The following is a 6,206-nucleotide window of genomic DNA, read 5'->3' as shown; positions in this document are numbered from 1 at the left end:
CCAAGCCAGGGCTTTTTTGGTCTTGGCCCCAACCTGGTGGAATGAGCTTCCAGGAGAGCTGAGGGCCCTGTTGGAGCTTACACAGTTTTACAGGGCCTGCAAAACAGAGCTCTTCCATGAGGTCTATGGTTGAGGCCAGGGCAGTTAGATCTGCCCCCCCCCCAAAAAAAAGGCCAGACTATCAGTTCACTCCCCTACCATCTGTTCCCTGAGGCAAGGGTATTGAGAAGCCTGTTGAATGAGGGGGGGGGGTTAGTTTACACCCCTGAGGAGGAATAATTTCTTATCTTGTTTCAACAGGGTTTTATTGTGGGGATTTTATTGTGTTACTGGCCATGAACCAGCTTGCCTGGGAGTGGTGAGCAATGGCAGGCAGGCAGGCAGGCAGGCAGAAAAAGAAAGAAAGGAAGGAAGGAAGGAAGGAAGGAAGGAAGGAAGGAAGGAAGGAAGGAAGGAGCAGTCTAGAAAATAAAGAGAGAAGGAGAGAGAGAAGAAGAAAGAGAGAGAGAGAAGGAAGGAAGGAAGGAAGGAAGGAAGGAAGGAAGGAAGGAAGGAAGGAAGGAAGGAAGGAAGGAAGGAAGGAAGGAAGGAAGGAAGGAAGGAAGGAAACTTATTGATTTGGTGCCAGTGTTGAGCAGTGCTGAGCAAATCATAAGGTAAAGTTGTATTTTAAAGTGCTTTGCAAAAATTACACCTAGTAATGAATATAAACTGTGGCCTAAAAATTAAATTGAGAGACCACTGTCTTTCTGCCTGCCTGGTTGTTTGGTACCAATCAGTCCTCGCTGCAGGAGACCAGAGGAAATGCTGTTGCCCACCGGGTGCTGGACACCCTCTTTATCTTTCTGCTGTTTTCCAGAGGTTGCCCCCTCCCAGGGACCCTGGATGGGCCTTGTAGGCGCATGGAGGCCCTCAGTGGGCCTGGGGTCAGCCTGGTCTGGACTCCTCAGACGAGAAGGCCTTTATTCCCCCTGGGCTAGCAAGGAGGCCATCCCACAGAAGGGCAGTGTGCTCCCGGAGGCTGGATCAAGTACCACGAAGGAAGGAAGGAAGGAAGGAAGGAAGGAAGGAAGGAAGGAAGGAAGGAAGGAAGGAAGGAAGGAAGGAAGGAAGGAAGGAAGGAAGAAAGAAAGAAAGAAAGAAAGAAAGAAAGAAAGAAAGAAAGAAAGAAAGAAAGAAAGAAAGAAAGAAAGAAAGAAAGAAAGAAAGAAAGAAAGAAAGAAAGAAAGAAAGAAAGAAAGGTAGCCTCCTACTTCTCCCATGGCTTCCCCAAGGGCCGAAAATGGCACTGCAGCACCATTTTAAATTGACAGGTGAGTGGGGGGGGGAGGCTTCCTGGCCCAAGGGGGAAGGGAACCCCCCCCCCCCCGCAGGCTCCTGTTGGGCTTACATGTTGGACTTACATGTGGCCTGGAGAGTGTCCAGGGGCAAACTGCCAGCAATTCCGGCAGAGAGCCCATGGCTGGGGTGGAAGAGCAGGTCTGCTAGGACTGAGGGCCCACTGATTGGGCCAAAGTCCTGAGTGTGCATGGCCTGTCTCAGACAGGCTATACCCACTCTCCACCCATTAAGCCCTTAGTGTGTTATTTTAACAGCGAACCTGCTGTAGAAGATTCAGATTTCTATACCACCCCTTCCACATGGCTCTGGGCAGTTTAAATGTTGTAGAACGGTTACATAGAATATTATAACAATGCAATAATTAACAATCATAACATAACATGGCATAAGATAATTATAACATAACATCCATTTGGGCCTTCCCTGGATACCCCCCCCCCCCGAGAATTATTTCTGAGTTTTACATCTGAAAAAAATTGCATGGTTGCACTGAGATGTTTGTAGTTTCAATTTTTTCATAACAAATATTTATTTTCATTTTACACAAGATAGAAAAATATGGGTACATTAATAAGGCCCATCATATTGCATGAAATAATTGTCTGTCTATCAAATAAATAAACAAACAAAAACAAACAAACAAATAAAAGCATCCCTCTTTCACACCACGTGTCATCTTGCAGCAACCCCCATTCCATAGTGGTGTTCTGGTTAAAGTGTCAGATTCCATTTTGCCACAGAAGTTTGCTTGGTGGCTTTGGGCCAGCTAGTCTCTCGCAGCCTAACCTACCACACAAGGTTGTTGTGGTGATGATAATATACAGGAGGGAAGAATGCTGTTGGAAGCTACTCTGGGTCTCCACTGGGGGGAAAAAGATCTAAATAGCAAAACTGAATAATTCTGCGTTCCTTGACATTTTGCCACCACCAATGGAGTACTGCATTAGTGTGCTCTGCAACCGTCTCTCCTCCCTGGCCTAGAACAACAGCTCTGCTGATCACAGCCACAGTTGCCTGGCCTGCAACAGATGACAGAGAGCTGAAAATACACAGAATCACAGAGTTGAAAGGGGCCATACAGGCCATCAAGTCCAACCCCTGATCAGCACAGGATCAGCCCAAAGCATCCAAGAAAAGTGTGTATCCAACCTTTGCTTGAAGACTGCCAGTGAGGGGGAGCTCACCACCTCCTTAGGCAGCCTATTCCGCTGCTGAACTACTCTGACTGTGAAAATTGTTTTCCTGATATCTAGCCTATATCGTTGTACTTGTAGTTTAAACCCATTACTGCATGTCCTTTCCTCTGCAGCCAATGGGAACAGCATCCTGCCCTCCTCCAAAAGACAACCTTTCAAATACTTAAAGAGGGCTATCATGTCCCCTCTCAACCTCCTTTTCTCCAGGCTGAACATTCCCAAGTCCCTCAACCTATCTTCATAGGGCTTGGTCCCTTGGCCCCAGATCATCTTCGTCGCTCTCCTCTGTACCCTTTCAATTTTATCTACGTCCTTCTTGAAGTGAGGCCTCCAGAACTGCACACAGTACTCCAGGTGTGGTCTGACCAGTGCCATATACAATGGGACTATGACATCTTGTGATTTTGATGTGATGCCCCTGTTGATACAGCCCAAAATGGCATTTGCCTTTTTTACTGCTGCATCACACTGCCTGCTCATGTTCAGCTTACAATCCACAAGTACCCCAAGGTCTCGTTCACACACAGTGTTACCTAGAAGCATATCCCCCACCCAGTGGGCATGTTTTTCCTGTTTCTGACCCAGATGCAGAACTTTACACTTATCTTTATTAAATTGCATCTTGTTCTCATTTGCCCATTTTTCCATTGTGTTCAGATCTCGTTGAACTCTGTCTCTATCTTCTGGAGTATTTGCCAGTCCTCCCAATTTGGTGTCATCTGCAAACTTGATGAGTAGTCCCTCCACCCCCTCATCTAGATCATTAACAAATATGTTAAAAAGTACTGGACCGAGCACCGAGCCCTGAGGTACCCTGCTACTCACCTCCCTCCAGTCTGATGAAACACCGATTGACAACAACTCAATGGTGTCCAAAGTGCGGTTCCCTATCCATCTAACTATCTGAAAATCCAGATTGCAGTCCTTCAATTTATCCATCAGAACATTGGTAGTCAACCTGCGGTCCTCCAGATGTCCATGGACTACAATTCCCATGAGCCCCTGCCAGCAAATGCTGGCAAGGGCTCATGGGAATTGTTGTCCATGGACATCTGGAGGACCATAGGTTGACTACCCCTGCATCAGAACATCATGAGGAACCTTATCAAAAGCTTTACTAAAATCCAAGTAAACGACATCAACCGAATTTCCACGATCCAGCAAACCTCTTACTTGGTCAAAAAAGGAAACCAGGTTGGTCTGGCAAGACCTGTTGGAGACAAATCCATGCTGACTTCCTTGGATCACAAAATTCTCCTCCAGATGTTTGCAGATCGCTCCCTTTAATATCTGCTCCATTATCTTCCCCACAACAGAGGTCAGACTCACTGGTCTGTAGTCTCCCGGGTCATCCTTCCTCCCTTTTTTGAAGATTGGAATAATGTTTGCTCTCTTCCAGTCCTCCGGGACATCTCCAGTCCTTAAAGAGGTCCTGAAGTTGATGGACAAGGGTTCTGCAACTTCTCCGGAAAATTCTTTAAGCACTCTCGGGTGCATTTCATCCAGCCCAGGGGATTTGAACTCATCAGTGCAGCTAAATGCCTCTTGACAACCTCTCTGTCCATGTCAACCTGCCACCCAGATGCTGTCCCTTGGCTACTGCCATCTATAGATGTGCCTAAGCGCTTTGACCTGTGGGAAAAAACAGATGTAAAATAGGCGCTGAGCCTTTCTGCTTTCTCAGCATCCTCCGTTAGAGTTTACTTTATGTTTGCTCCTCACATAACTGAAAAATCTTTTCTTGTTACAATGGGCTTCCCTGGCCAATCTTAGCTCACTCTCAGCTTTAGCCTTTCACTAGTGCAAGGTATGCAGGCAGGTAGGGGCTGTAGCAGGACTGCAACACTTTGGACAACAGGCAAGAGCTTCTTGGTTTCTGTATTAAACATTCAGAGCGAATATGAAGTATAAAGTGTATATAAAAATTCAGTTCAAATATAAAGGGAGAAAAACCCTGTTGCTCATTGTAGCTCTCCATTTGCAGAGAACACTAAGAGTATGAGAGAAGCCCATCCAAGCCAACTCTTTGTGTCACACAGTGGCCAGACTCAGGAAGAAGAAGAAGACCTGGATTTTTATACCCAGCTTTTCACTACCCAAATGAGTCTCAAAGCAGCTTACAAACAGCTTTCCTTTCATCTCCCCACAACAGACACCCTGTGAGGAAGATGGGGCTGAGAGAGCTCTGAGAGAACTGTTTCTTGACAACTGTTCTAAGAGAACTCTGAGATCACCCAGCTGGCTGCATGTTGAGGAGTAGGAAATCAAAACCTGGTTCTCCAGATTAGAAGCTGCCACTTTTTAGCCCCTATATCACACTGGCTTTGAACAATCAGGAGATCCACCCACAGGGCCAGCACTCCAGAAGCCCTCCCACTCTTGCCCCGCAAGCACCAAGAAGACAGAGTATCACTGCTCCCAGACACGGCGTTCCATCGATCCATTGTAGCTAATAGCCACTCAGGGACCTCCACTCTATATCCAGTCCCCTCATCCACTGCTCCAAGATGTATAGATTAAATGAATGAATAAGATAAAGGAATAAAAATATGAGCCCTGTTGGATCAGGCCAGTGGCCCACCCATTCTTGTGTCACGCAGTGGCCAAACCCCAGGTGCTGTTAGGACATCCACCAGAAGGGCCAGATTCGAGTCCAGCAAGGTTTTCAGGAGATAAGCTTTCAAGACTCACAGCTCCCTTTGTTGGTTAGCTCTCAAAAGCTCCAACCCTACAGATTTCCTTGGTTACTCTGCTGCTTCAGCAATCACACCTCCCTGTTCTATTGCAGCCTAGCACGGCTACCCCCCTGGAACATTGCAGGGTGTGATCCTGCGCTACCTCCAGGGTGTGTGTTCCAAAACCCACTCAGGATCCATCTTATTTGGCTTCATTTCTCTGGGAATTTGCTGCCTTTGGATCCCTGCCAGGAGACAAGCAGCATCCAGATGCTGTGAATAGGCGACTCCATGCCTGAAACAACTGAGAAAAATTCATTTGGGTGGGCAGGAATGGCACCTGCCACCTGTACCCAGTGGCTCCCCCAGCTCCAGCAGCAGTCTACCTTGGAGTGACCAGTGTCTCCAACGGGGGCAACCCTTGTTCGCGGGGTTCCCAAGGAAGGGTGGGGCGTTCACTTGTGGAAGTGGACTAGATGGACCCTTAAGCTGCTGCAGCAAGACGCTTTCTGGACGAAAGTGGACTGTCAAGAGCCTAGACCTCAAGGTACTTTGTGAAAACTGGGCACTGCATCTCCGAAATGGCCTTTAGAAACGCTAAAATGGCCCTCTGCACATGAACAGAGGCGCCCTCCCGTCAGGACGGCTTATCTCCAAGCCCTTCTTTTTTTGGCCTTGTTCGTCTCTGGCCAGTCTGGTCTCGGTCCCTTTAAGTCCTCCACTGCCCCACAATCCCCGGCGAGCGCACGCGCACTGCAGATTTTCCCTCTCCCTCCCTTCCCTCTTATCAACCAACCTTGGTGAGGAAAGGCGGGGCCACTTAAAAAAACACACACAAGCACCCCCCCCTCCTCACCCGCCGCCGCCAGATCGATTCCGAAACCTGCTTTCAGGGTGTGTGTGAAAGGGGGGGGAGGAGATGAACCCGCCTCTTCTTCCAATTGGGCAAGTTGTGGTCGCGCCGCCAATCCTTTTCCGGCAGGGCGACGCGAGA

The sequence above is a fragment of the Paroedura picta genome, chromosome 4, assembly GCF_049243985.1.
Source record: "Paroedura picta isolate Pp20150507F chromosome 4, Ppicta_v3.0, whole genome shotgun sequence".
NCBI classification, from domain to species: Eukaryota; Metazoa; Chordata; class Lepidosauria; order Squamata; family Gekkonidae; genus Paroedura; species Paroedura picta.
Note: the sequence above shows the minus strand (reverse complement) of the source record.